Source organism: Mangifera indica, chromosome 13 (genome assembly GCF_011075055.1).
Source record: "Mangifera indica cultivar Alphonso chromosome 13, CATAS_Mindica_2.1, whole genome shotgun sequence".
Classification (NCBI taxonomy): domain Eukaryota; kingdom Viridiplantae; phylum Streptophyta; class Magnoliopsida; order Sapindales; family Anacardiaceae; genus Mangifera; species Mangifera indica.
In genome coordinates this window covers 7,493,083-7,508,114 of record NC_058149.1, presented here as the reverse complement: position 1 = coordinate 7,508,114, position 15,032 = coordinate 7,493,083, and the positions used below count along the sequence as shown (strand labels likewise).

Genomic DNA, 15,032 nt, shown 5'->3' with positions numbered 1-15,032 from the left:
CAAGAAAATTTAGACTATGACATTTGGTATCAGAGTCAAACCATTGTGATAGCAAAAAGAGATCCCTCCAAATAAAATAGAAGTGATGACGAACTGTTCGCCCTGTGCGAGGAAATGTGGAAATCCCAAAGACTTAAAGTAAATGCCAAGAATAGATCATGCCATACCAAGAGGGTGCACTAAGTGGAAGACGAGGGTCTTCTAGGGTATTGTAGGGAAATCGACATGACAAGGTATATAGCGCTTAAAAAGGGATCAAGTGTCACTTTAGCCAATATAGGGGACACTCATCGTGTGGTCATTCAATACAACTAATGGTATTTTGCAAGCTGAGTAGAGCACATGGGCATGCTCCATTTTGAGTAGGGGAGTTTATCATAGGCTTAGGTTTGAAGTCGTGACAAGACTTTTGGCAACTATGAGTAACGGGGTGTTTAAAAGTGAGTATGCATGGTCATTGGGTACGTGGATGCAATAGTTGTAGTTGGAGGCGCTCTAACCATAGGCATGAGTAATGTTGTTGTGGTGGTGTATTGAAGAGGAGACTAGGCCAACCTTGTGCAAATTAGTCGGGAGTTAGAGGCGCTTTTGTAATGAGTCTAAGGCAAGATGAAACTAATGACCCTAAGCCAAAATGTGGACACATACAAGGTTGATCCTTGTGACGACAAATCAGGGATGTCGCACAGGCAAGTCAGGAAAATTCAATCTGTGACAATACACATAGGGTTTTAAAAATCTAAATATTCATTATTAGGTTAACTTTTGTTAGAATTGTTTGTTAGAGGTGAGGGTAAAATCATTATTTTACCATTAAATACTAAAACCCTAAAAATTTATATCATTTCCCCCTTTGGTTTGGAAAACTAACAATTTCTTATATATTTAAGTTTTGAAAATATCCCCCTTAGAGTTTCAAAATCCTCCTTCCAATTTCTGACAACCAGTTCTGACTGAGCCATCTTTTCCCTCCATCGTTGATGATGAAGGAAAAAGATGGCTCAACTAGAATGGATCGTCAAAAATTGAAAAGAGGATTTTAAAACCCTATGAGAGAAAAGTGATTTTTTTTTAAACTTAATCTTGGAAGAAATTGTTAGTTTTCTAAATAAAAATGAAAAATAATATAAATTTTTAGGATTTTAAGGTTTAATGATAAAATGATGATTTTATTGCCTACAAAATTCTAACAAGAATTAATCCATGGGTAAATATTTAGATTTTTTAATCTCTATAAATATACATTTGTCTTTGTATTATAACTTTGGTGGGAAATAGTCCTTTGGCATTAAAAGAAAATTAAATTCAAAATACTCTCTTTTAAGAAAAAACTAAAACTAAAAAAGCTTTTAAAATTTTAAAAAATATACAAGTTGTAATGGGGTAAATATACACTATTCAAGGCCATTCTTTCAAATACAATAATTTGAGATATCTAAGATCGTATTAATAGCGGCCAATAGGGCTGGATTCGAGCCGAGCCGAGCTCGGCTCGCAGCCAGCTCGGGCTCGGCTCGCTTTATTTAGGGGCGGTTCGAGTTCGGCTCGAGCTCGACTCAAGCTGAACTCGGCTCGGCTCGAGTTCGACTCGTTTTTGGCTCAGCTCGACTTGTTTTTCATATCAAAACAACATCGTTTTATGTATATATATGGATCAAAATGACGTCGTTTTGTATAAAAAATTTTTAAAAAAATTTGCCCTGCCAAGCCGAGCCAGCTCGAGCTCGATCGAGCCGAGTAGAGCCTGACTCATTTCGGGCTCGAACCGAGCCAAGCCGAGCCCAAGCTCGAGCTGGCTCGGCTCGAATCCAGCCCTAGCGGCCAATGAATACAGTTCAAACAATTTATAATTCAAAGAAGACTTTTTTCATAGATTTCTAATTAAACAATAATTAACAATGAAACCTATAGGTTGTTGATGTAAATTTCTTCGTTAAACTCTTCATTAAAAAAAGTTATCTTAACATCTATTTGATGCAACTCTAAATCCAAATGTGTAACTATAGCCAAAATCTAACGAACATAAGTAAATATTACAATTAGTGAAAATGTTTCTTCATAATTTACACCTTCTTATTAGGTATAGTCATCACAGGACGAGCTTTGTATTTATCCACTAAGTTATTCGTCTTACATTTGATTTTGAGAATCCACTTGTTTCTAATGGGTTTTCAAACCGATAATAAGTCAACTAAACTCCAAATTTGATTTATTTCCATAGATTTCATTTTTCTTTAAACGATTCTTGTCATTTTTCCTTATCAAGGGATGATAAAACTTCTTTTGTTGATTTAGATTTTTCATCATCTTGAGGAGTGGTAATGAAAACCTCTTTTTCAATTTCAAAATGTTGTTTTGGCATTTTTGGACAATCACTTCTACGCAATTGAGGATCATCGCTCTCATTAGTAAATATATGTTAGAGCTTAATCTCATTGCTCCCACTTAGTTGAGATGAATGAGGCAATTTTTCATTGCTTCCACTATCTAAAACAGGAAAAAGTATTATCTCTTAGGACTCAACTAATAGTCGTTAAGATGTACATATTCCCTATTCTTTTTCCATCTCATATAAATGAAAACCTTTATTAATATCATTCCTATTAGAAAAAACATTTTTTATAAATGTAATATCTCCAGATTTAATTTTAGTTAATCTTCCATTAGATTCCTCCCTAATAAACACATATCCTTTAAAGTCTTTAGAGTATCTTATAAAGATACATTTCTTTTCTCTTAGTCTCACTTTTCCAACCTTGTGGGAAAAGTCATAGATAAATGCAATAGACCCCAAAGATCGCAATTGATTTGAATTAGGTTTTCTACCTATCCATAACTCATAGGGAGTAGAAGCAACTGATTTAAAAGGCACATGGTTAAGTATATAGGCAACAATTAATATCGCATCACTCCAATAATGTATTAGAAGATTTGCATGCACCATCATTGAACTAACCATATCCAATAGAGTTATATTTCTCCTCTCTGCTACACCATTCTATTGTGAAGTTCTTAAAATTGTTAATTGTCTCACTATTCCTTTTCCGTTACATAAATTTTCAAACTTTTCAAATAAATACTCAAGACCTCTATTAGTTTTTAAAACTCTTATCTTTTTGTCTAATTAATTTTTAGCCTCATTTATATAACATCTAAAACAATCTATTGTTTTTTACTTATAGAAGTTCAAGTAAACATGATCGAATCAAGTATAGTCAGATGTAAACATAATGAAATATGAGACACCATGTCTTGCCTTAATATTCATAGGATTAGAAATGTCTAAGTGTAAAAGTTAAAAAGGAAATTCAACTTTTATAGTTGTGTCAAATGATTTTCTAATAGTTTTTCCAAGTAGGCAATGCTTACATACAGACAAATCTAATTTTGTGATAGGTCCTAATAACCTTCATGAGTCAATCTATTGATTCTTTTTTAGGCAATGTGTCTTAATCTAGCATGTCATGTATTTGCATCTACATTCATACTTTTATGAATAACAAATGAAGAAAAACTAACATTATTATCATCATAATAAAGGGTGTCTGACACCATAAAACCACTTAACATAAAATCACATCCATGAAAATCAGTACTGCTATAAATTATAATAGAGTTTATAGAAAAATTCAAATTATATCTTAGATTTAGAAGAATATGCACCAAGACCAAATTTTATCGAATATTTGTAGCACATAGAACGTCATGTAGGTATAAGATTCAATCACCTCGCAAAACTAATTTGCATGTGTTTATCCCTCTTACTTCAACATTTGTGTTGTTGTCTACATAAATTCATCTTATCTCCTTCGAAATTAGATGAAATTCCATTAAAAGCTCTTCTGACATAAACTACATGGTTTATGGCTCCTCAGTCTATAATCCACATAAAATGAGATTCGGTTAATAGCATAATACTAGAAACAAAATTTTCATAACTTAAGGTATAATGAAACAACACTTTTTTGACTACATGCATTCACGGGCAAAATGACCCTTTATGCTACAATTGTAACATGTCATCTTAGTTTTGTCTTTCCTTCCAACATGTTTGCCTCCCTTTCATCGGAATTGCTTGTTCTTATTCTTAAGGCCTTGTATAATCTCCTTCTCCTTCTTGGACTTATGTCACTTACGTTTGAACCAAAAAATCTCTTAGAGCTAGACTTTGTAATGTATGCATGAGCACTTGGTCGAACTACCTTAAATTGCTCATCCTCTAACTCAATATGGTAAGCAATATATATATATATATATATATATATATATATATATATATATATATATATATATATATATATATAAAAGCTTATATTATCATTATGAAGAGATTGTATTATTACTTGAACCTATTATTTATCCGTCAAGTTGTTTTCAGCAAATTTCAACTCCATAATCATATTTGGCATGTCTTTCATATGTTGTTTCATCAATTTGTTAAAGACCTTCTTATATGTGTCAAATTTGATGTTCAACTACCTTTGCTTGGAGATAATAGTTCCTCTAAACTTTTCTTTTAAAGTTATCCACATGACGTGTGTAATTGGATATTGTTGGTACTTATACACCATATCATCTTTTATAGAGCTGATCAAGATACCACATATAATGGAGTCTTTTTTCTTCCATGTATTCATATCATGTTTATTTTGGGCATTGTTTGGGTTCTACCCTTCAACTAGCTCTGACTTTTTCATGACTTGATTTATGGCCTCCAAGGCCTTTTTCTCATTTAGGATAGTACATCTTTAGATGTCATATATTATAGTTATCCCTATTCAGTTTTTTGTCTTTATTTAAATCAACTATAATATTTTTGGATGTTATAGTTAATTAGAGTACAAAAACATATCATACACAACATTGAATAAAACAGTTATATACACATCAATTGTCACAATCACACATTAAAATTTAAAATATCTCTTATAAGGCATAGAATCAAAAGTTTACCATGTTTCCAGTCATCTTTTATGGTTAAATTATTTGACATTTTAAAATTTAATCTAATTATATCAATGTTAATTCTAGATGAGAATTTCATTAAATCTTACCAATTTCAAAAATTCTCACATTTAATATTTAAAATATGTGATACAAAAAATGCATCACAACTATGACTAGAACCATTTCATCATTCTATATAATTTTTCAAGTCACTTTATTTATGATAAAGTTTTTATATTTTGTTGATTTGGGAAAACCAATAAAACATTAGATTTTCTCAAATATATTACAATGCATCGTTTTTCAATAAGTTGTAATCCATCCACATAATCCTAAAAATTATTTACATTTTTGTCTCGAACAAGATCATTTATCATGGGATTCTAATATTTAGGAATGGACATAAGTAAACCATATATCATCTCTTTTCCAATTAAACGTATGCAACTTACCTTTAAGTTTAAATAATTATGGTATATAGTCCCAACATACACATTAGACTATCACATGGTCTTATTTTATACTTCATGTAATTGTCCTTAGTCATCATATTTGCATGATTTAGAAACATATGTTTTGAAACACTGTTATGTGTTTGTACAATTTTACACATCGTAGGACCTACTTGATTTGAGTCCATGAGTTGATCCAAGAATGAATGTGTTCTCACGCATTAGTAGAAGTGTTTCACACACTCTCACGTACTTGAAATAGTATCCCATAAGTTGTAACAAGGTCCTACACGCCTTCACGTTCTAGAATAGTGTCCCACATGTTAGAAATGGAGCTCATGTGTCAATGACATGTCTCCATGCTCTAATTATACCTCCCACATGCCACCACACATCGAGAATGACCTACCATTGACCATTGACTGTTGACTGATCAACCAACCCATCCGACATTGATCAGTTTGGGTTACCCAACTGACAGTTATTTAACTCATCGACCTCTAAATATGGGTTACTTATTGACCAAACAAGTTGGGTAATTAGGTTTTCTCTCTCAATTACAACCTATGAAGTCGAAGAACCCTAAAAAAAACCTCCATTCAATTAACTGATTATGACCATCAATCAGGCTAAAAACTAGGGGCTATTGCTTAGCACACACTAGTGATCCATCTCATTGCAATATCTAACATCAACATCATCAAAATTTGTCAAAACTGTGATAAAGAGTTAATAGTCTCTCGGATTCTGACCAAAATACGACACGATTTCATTATCAATCCATGCAACACAATTCCAAGCACAATTTTAACATGTTTCTAAGTCTTAATTTGATACAATTTTGCTTAATTGGATTCAAACCGAAAATTCAAATTCTTAACCAATTTAAAAGAAAATCATAGAATCTAGAATGTTTATTAACACAATTATTGGCACGATAATTACAACAACCAGTCTTTAATACCAATGTTGGAAATAGCTAAAATTCTAAAAATTAAACAAAACAAATTTAGAAGAATAACAAACATACCTAGATTATTGTTCAATGCATATTGAGAAAGATCTGAAGCGCAATTCTTATTTTCCACAACACAATTTGCCTTTGTATTGTTCCTTTTGGATTATGGAAAAAATGGCATATTTGGGAGATTGTTTCTCTCTTCTATTTTGCATATTTTGGTTGGAGGAAAATGCTTGCTTTTTTGCAAACTTTTATTCTTTGTAGTTAAAATAAAAGCGACAATTTTGGTACATTATATATGTGCCCAATTGTCAAGCCAACTGCCACTAACTCCCACCAATTACCACCAAGGCAATTTATGCATATTAGGTCGAATCGGCTCGTCATGGGTGGACCTAAACCCAATACATAATATAAACACAACATATCCTATCGTGCACATCATCTGTTGACCTATTTTTATGTAATCGCCATCATCACCTCTTACTTGCAAAATAATAAAGCATTGTTATCTATTGTACCCACTTGACAAGACATGAACCAGTTGGCATCCGTTATTTACACCATTTGGTTGCTTCAAATTTGATACTTACAAATTTTCTACTTGTCAATTCTCAACAACAAGCACAATTAATATAAAAGGACAAAAATACCCTTGCTATGCATCTATGGTTGTTACAACCTAGTCATGCTCTCCTCACTATTTTTGGGTAAAGAGATTTCTAATTGCACTTTGAGTTGTGCTACACATAGGTGATAGGTGTAGCTACTACATGTTGCTTCCATAGTTCATCACTATGTGAAAGCTAGTAACCTTTTGGCTATCGTTTCCAAATGCTTGAGCAACGAGGATTTTTTATCTCATAACTAGGAATGAAAACAAGTTGATTTGGAACAATTAGTGCAAAGCTTGAGAGAACATATACAAACCAAAGCTTGAGAGAATATATACAAACCCAAGCTCGAGCCAAGATCTTATTAACTGGATGAGTGAGGAGAAAAAGATAATCTTACTATTTTAACCAAAATTTCAAAAAAAATTATACATAAGCTGCATAACTTATATGTATATCAATTAGCCATAAATAATACTAAAAATAATAAGTGTATAATTGTAAAATTTAATTTTTTTAGTGTTTCATTCATATTTTATTTGAGTCTTGTTGTGAGTTCAGGAGCTCACCAAGCTACCTAATGTTGAGCTCGAGTTTAGCTTGTACTTATTTACAAGTGGCTTAACTTGTTTGCAACCCTACCCATTGCCCATTGTATTTACTTGTTTTCCTATATAAAATCATAGATTATATTTGTCATAAATCCACATTCTTGCTATCTAATTTATGTACTATCTTACTAATATTAAATTATGCTAGATCGTTTTATTCCTTTTGCATGCTTTAAATTTCAACAACAATAAAACTATATGTAATTATAATAAATTGGAGATAAATTAATATATACTCATATGATAATACATTATTATTAGTATTTAATTATGTACTCATAATAAGTGTGCATACCATTACTCAAGCAATTTTTTCCCTTTGTAATTCACTCCGTTCCCTCCATAGATATACACACCATGATGAGTGAGGAGAAAAAGATAATCTTATTATTTAAGATTATCTCAATAAGTTTTGCAATAATCTGTATAATTCAGTGGTTCAAATCTGGCTAAACCGATAAATGAGTTGTCAAGTTTACCAAATATGCACTGCTTATCAACAAAGCAGCCATGAAAGCCTTACACACCTGGTTGCAGTTGATCCTTAGACAACGAAATAATCCCCTTGCTTCAACTATTGGAATGGTTTGATGTACAAATGTTCCTTCGGGTACTGTGGTGTTTCGCATATTTCAAAAGAAAAATGGAAGAAAATAGAGTTTACTTGTATTTGTTACAACTAAAACTTAAATAAATCAACTTCTATATACTTAAAAACACACATAAAAAGTGTAATTCAAGACCACTGGATTATGCTGGAAATGTGATGAAGAGAAAGGCAAAACCCGTTCACTTTTAATCGAGCAGAGAAACAGTTTTGTTGTTTCTCTCTTAATAAAACGATTCATCTCGAGTATTATTATCAAAATATATTGCATCAATGAACGACTTAACATAGTATAGTCGAAATCCGACTTATTGTTTGCTAAATTTAGAGAGTTTAGTCATGGAAATTCTCTCCAAATAATAGTCAAGGCTAGAGCATGCTTTTTTTCATGGAAATTCAACAAATTATTTAAGTGGTTTAAACACCTTTCATTACTTGAGTAATCTTTAGTAATAAACTGTGATCATTGTTTGCTGTCTAGTTGTTGATCATTTCTAAATAATGACTCCTTGTCCCATGCAGTTCTTTTTTAACAAAATAATTTCAATGAATACTCATATTTCTTGAACTCAAAATAAAATTTTATTAAAAGAAGAGAAACCTTTTTCTAGCATTTGCCATCAACATAGATGCAGCTTCCGATGCATTTAAGAGTTCGAACATTAATTTTTCTTACAGTCACTTTTGGTTTTACAATAAGCTGAAGTTGATAACCTATCAGTTGCATAAACATTGCCGCAACCACACCTGCCCTTGAAACAACGAAGTTTGGTCCTGCATCTTGTCGAAGGGTCTTCACAATCTGCATCGCTTTTACAAGCTCCTATTGCTTCTGCTACTGGCAGCATCATATTAATTGTTAAACCTGTAATTAATCAATAGTGATATAGCATTAGCTCCATTCATGTAATTAAAATATCTAAATCAAATCAATATTAGAAAGACTAACAGAAAACAATGAAGATGAGAAGGATGACGGATCCGGTTTTAGAGGAAACTTTAGCCATATTCTCTTGGTGAATTTGTTGCATGGATAGTTTTAGAGTAGAGTCTATTCATATACTTAACATGCAGTAGCTATCATGTAATTAAAGGCAGAATAGCTAAATTGAGTAACAAAGTATTTCCATGAGATTTATAAGGAGAGATATTTATTAATATAAAACTTTTTATTATTTTACATTTGTCAATTAAAGGCAAAACAACTCAATTCAGCAAATTTGTTATTTCATGAGATTTATAAGGAAAGAAATTTATTAATGACTTTTATTATTTTACCTTTCTAAGACTATTCTCATTGTAATAGAAATAACCAACAAATTCCTTTACATCTTATCTTTTACTCTACTATCTCCTTACTCTCTCCAATCTACTAAAGGAGATGGCAGAGCCATTATTTATCATCCAAGGTTACGTTTAAAACCACACTTTTCCATCTTTCATCAAATTTTGTTAATGAAAACTGTTTAACTTTTATGATTCAGTTACTAAAAAGATAAAACTATCTTGTTTTCAATATTTTATATTCCTTTTGTACTCACACTAAAGCCAATCATTCTTACAAACTCTAACTATAGATTTGAGCGAACTAGGTCTAGACCAAACCTACCTCAAGCCCTATGTCCAATTGAAAATAAAAGATTTAATAATTAAAATTGTTACAAATTACAAAGTAAGTATCATCATCGATTGGTCTCGCATTGTCTTCTAAATTTGTGTCTTTGAATAGCTTGAGTGGTTACATGGGATCATTAAATCGGTTATCTAATTTTCTATCTCTATGTATCCAATTACACAAACATGCAATGACTTTGACCATCTCGTTAATTAAAAAGTATCTTTTATTCTCAACAATATAGTTATTAATTGAGAACATTGACTTGGATGTAAAAGATGAAATATATCGTACTAATTGTGCTTAATGGGTGATTGACTTGCAATTTTGATTTACCATTGAAGCACATCCATTTGTTGTTTCTCCTTCTTTGTCATGTAATTTCGTAAATGTCCAAATGAGCTATCCCACATGATTTACACCTTTATCAATCTCTTGTTAGTTTTTTTATGTTCAGACATCAATCCAAGTCAAATTTTTGTAGACGGAGTATCCATCATATTAGTCATGACTTTTCATCCTTTTTATTGAGCAAATACTTGATGGCTATATAGTTCATATAGATGATGACTTTAGATCCCATTAAGTATGAAATGAACTTGTTAAACATGAAACTGCTGCCAATAATTCTTTCTTCGTAGTTGCATAATTGATTTGGGTTTTGTCAAGTATGTGGTTCACATAGTAGATCACATAAGGTTTTTTATCTCATCTTTGTCCAAACACCACTCCTATTGCGTGGTCACTTGCATCACACATGATTTTAAATGGTAGGCTACAGTCGAGTGGTTGCATAATTGGTGTTGAAACCAATGCTTCCTTCAACCTGGAAAATGCATTAACACAGTCAGAGTTAAAATCAAACAGTGTATCCTTTGCTAGTAAATTTGATAGAGGTTTTGTTATTTTTGAGAAATCCTTAATGAATCTTTTGTAGAATCTAGCATGTCCAAGAAAGCTCTTGATCCCTTCACGTTTGTTGGTGGAGGTAGCTTCTCTATGACCTCTATCTTTGCTTTATTAACCTTAATTTCACGCTCAAATACCATTGTCCTAGTACAAATTTTTATCTAACCATGAAGTGACATTTTTTCCAATTTAACATGAGATTTACCTCGTCACATCTTTATGGCACTTTAGAGAAGTTAACCAAACAATTATCAAATGTGTTGTTGTGAACTGAAAAGTTATCCATGAAAACTTCCATAAAAAATTCTATAATATTCATGCACTCATTTTGAAGAAAGTCATATATAACTGTGTGGTATAAGACACACGTTCATGTATGATTTTCTAAAAGTGGATGTCGTGCTTAAAAAGAGGCACATGGGAATGCGTCTTAGGCACACACATGTGTAGTATGTTAAAAGACCATTAAGCATAATAAAGGGGATGAAGAAGCAAAAGGAAAGAGTAAGAGACTTTAATAAGTAAAACAAGCCATATAAAATTAGAAAGAGTGCTCAATTATATGGAAAACGACACAAGACCCCGACCAAGTTAGATCCAGGTCAAAAATTAGAGAAAGTTAAGAGAAATGGTTCACATCTAATTCACCACCAGCAATGTGCATAAGTGGTAAGATACATGAAATCAATAGGGTTGGAAACCTATGAGATGTATTATGCACTCGATGAAGAATATAGGTATTACAGTGTTTTTCAAGATATTTTTACACAAACAGAGGAAAAATTTTTTGAATATAGGAAGGATGCATTTTTACTTTTTGTTGTAGCCACCATTTTAGATCCTAAGGCCAAATTGTTAGGAGTACAAAATTATTTAGATGTTGTATGTGAAAATTTGTTAGAACATGACATTCATGGAATAAAAGATATTCAAGATTTTTAGTTGAAATATATAAAATTCATGAAAATAAATATGGAAGGACATCACATACTCTTGAACCAAAGGTAAGATCAGGTGATTCAACTTGCACACCTGATTTTGCAAGATAGTATATCTTGCACAAAGATAAGCAACAAGTAGGTTAAAGCCCAAATTATAGTCAATTTTATAATTAATTATATTACTATTGATTATTTTCTAGAAATTATGAATTGAGATGGTGATGCATTCGATATTTTAGCATGCTGGAAAGCATATCAAATCAATCATCCTATACTTTTTGCCATGATACAAGATCTACTAATGTCTTTAATGTCTACTGTAGCATTAGAACTAGCTTTTAGTGTGATTAGATGTATGTTGGACAATAGACAAGTGAACTTACACCTTAATAAGGTCAAAGTAATCACGTGTATGTAAGATTAGGTTACAACTGAATTCAAATTACAGAGTTTGATGACAAAGGATATATTTGAAGAATTCAAAGAATTTGTTTGTTAAAGATAAGTAAACATTATATAAATCAAACTTATATTTGTATATTATATGAATGAATTGATTTGTATTATCTTTGATATTTTTCTATCATGTAACCACGATATTCTTCCACCATAAGTAAAAAATTATCAATACAAATTTTAAGGTACTATCCTTGGTTTCAGAGAATATATTTGAAGAATTCAAGAATTTGATTGTTAAGGGCTTGGAATGACACAACCTTTTTAAAGTGCAAGCCATGTGGAAGGCCTTTGATAAATTGTGGGTTTAACCTGATATGACCTATAGGCATAACAGGCCAAGCCAAGGTTGATATGATATAACCTATTAACACCTCTAGGCAAATATGCAATGAGCACATTAGCAATGTGTAAACAAGGGCTTTAATTTTGGGAAACTCACACAAAACTTAGAAATTCACAAAACTTATAATATATAATAATTTTGTGACAAAAAAAAAAAGAGCTTTTTCCAACTTCCAAACCTTATGTGAGAACCTTAATGTACTTTAAAATGAGGGAATATCTCTTTTACAAAGCAAATATTAGTCTTCGTTTAGAGAATTATAATCTCACCAATACTTTGTTTAGCTCATCTGCATTTTACTAGGCCAAAGGGCTTATTCTCATCCAAAATTGATTGCATTCCCAAATTGATATCCGTTAACTATTGAAATCAAAATGTCTACTCGTAGGCGGTTAAAATTAAAGACACTAGTTAAGCTTTAGAGGTAAAATCATATTTAATATTAAAAATAATAAAATGTTATCCATTTCTGCTATAGCTTTAGAAAACTATCAATTTTCCTCTAGGATTAAACTTTAAAATATTACATTTTCTCTCCTATGGGCTTTTTTCTCCCCTTTTTTTTCCAATGTCGTCACCAGCCAGTTCTTTCTCCCCTTTTTTTTCCAATGCCGTCACCAGCCAGTTCTTTCTCCCCTTTTTTTTCCAATGCCGTCACCAGCCAGTTCTTTCTCCCTCCCTTTTTGTTCCCTTTTATCAGTGTCTTCTCTTCATCTTCGTCACTAGATGAAGATGTTCAATGACAAAATAATGTCTTCATCTTCTTCTAGTGACAAAGATAGGCGAAGATGATTTGTCTTTGTCACTAGAAGTCTTCGTCACTAGAAGAAGATGAAGATGACATCTTCGTTCGGTGACAATGATGAGGAGAAGATAGCAAAAAAGAGGAACAAAAGGAGAGGGAGAGAGAACTAACCCATGACAACACTAGAAAAATGGGAGGGAGAAAAGAAAAAAAATCTTAGAGAACAAAATGTAATATTTAAAAATTTAATCTTAAGAAAAATTGTTAGTTTTTTAAATCTAAATGAGAAAATAGATAAAATTAACTGGTATTGTTAATTTTAACCCTCCGTGACTAAGTATTTAAATTTTTAATAATTAAGAGATACCGATTAAAAAATATAATAAACTTTGAGTGGGAGTACATCCTTCAGCCTCTTTACTAAGCCATATATTTACTATTATATATTTTCTTCTCTCTCTTATTCCTTGTTTATATTTGGGAAATTATATTAAATGGCCTTTTTACTGCTCCATTAAGCAAAAATGCACAATTTTCCTATTCTTAAGCAAAAATGCCTAATTTCCATATTCCTAAGCAAAAATGCCAAAAACTTTTTTTAAAATATCAAAATTACCCTTCACCACATCTATATAAACCCTCTTACTCACTCTTGTTATAAACACTTCTCATATCACTCAAACACTCACTCTCATTTTCATTTTTACTCGATGTTAATTAGTATGGGTTCATTCGAAAGGAAAAAGTTGGTATTTCTAAATTCGAATCGAAAAAAGGCTATTCGTGAAAAAAAGGTATTTATACGAATCTTAACCTAAAAACTTAATTTTATTTGTTAAATCTAATTTATATGTCATGTAAAGGGGTACTTGAATATTAGATAATAATATAGGGGTTAAATGTAATGTTAGAGAAATATGGGGGGTATTTTGATATTATACAATATATAAAGGATTTAAATAACATGTTAAGAATAGATAGGTATATTTTGATACAAGACAACATACAAGGGTGTTAAATGAAGTCTTAGATAATTATGGGGGATCAAATGAAATGTTATAAAAATATGAGGGGCATTTTGATATTAAATATTATAAGAGCATTATAAATGAAATTTTAGGAATAGATAGATGTATTTTGATATGAGACAACATACAAGGGTATTAAATGCAATATTAGGTAATTATAGGGGTTAAAATTAAATATTTAAAAAATATATGGGGTATTTTGATATTATATAATACATGAGGGATTTAAATAATAGGTTAAGAATAGATAGATGTATTTTAATACAAGACAATATAAAATGGTGTTAAATGAAATGTTAGATAATTATGGGGGTTAAATGAACTGTTAAGAAAAACATGGAGGTATTTTGATATTATATAGTATATGAAAGATTTAAATAACATGTTTAGAATGAATATATGTATTTTGATAATAGGAAACATACAAGGGTATTAAATGAAATATTAGATAAGTATGAGGGCTACATGAAATGTTAAAAAATATGGGGGTATTTTGATATTAAATATTGTAAGAACGTTTTAAATAAAATGCTAAGAATAGGTAGATACATTTTGATACAAGGTAACATACAAGGTTGTTAAATAAATTGTTAGATAATTATAGGGGGTTAAATGAAAAATTAGGAAAACATAGGAGGCATTTTGATATTAAACATTATAAGAACGTTTTTAATGAAATATTAAGAATAGATAAATAAATTTTGATACAAGATATTATACAAGAGTGTTAAATAAAATATTAGATAATTATAGGGGGTTAAATAAAATATTAAAAAAATATATGGGGTATTTTGATATTA

The 15,032-nt window shown here is 31.0% G+C and overlaps 1 long non-coding RNA gene across 1 annotated transcript; it reads right to left on the bottom strand.

Annotated features, from left to right (window-relative positions):
- Positions 1-8,751: 8,751 nt before the first annotated feature.
- On the bottom strand, positions 8,752-9,240 carry LOC123193967. The gene is made up of 2 exons (XR_006497179.1): positions 9,142-9,240; positions 8,752-9,057 (listed from the first exon to the last, which is right to left on the bottom strand). It is a non-coding gene; the product is annotated as an uncharacterized LOC123193967 (long non-coding RNA).
- Positions 9,241-15,032: the final 5,792 nt, after the last annotated feature.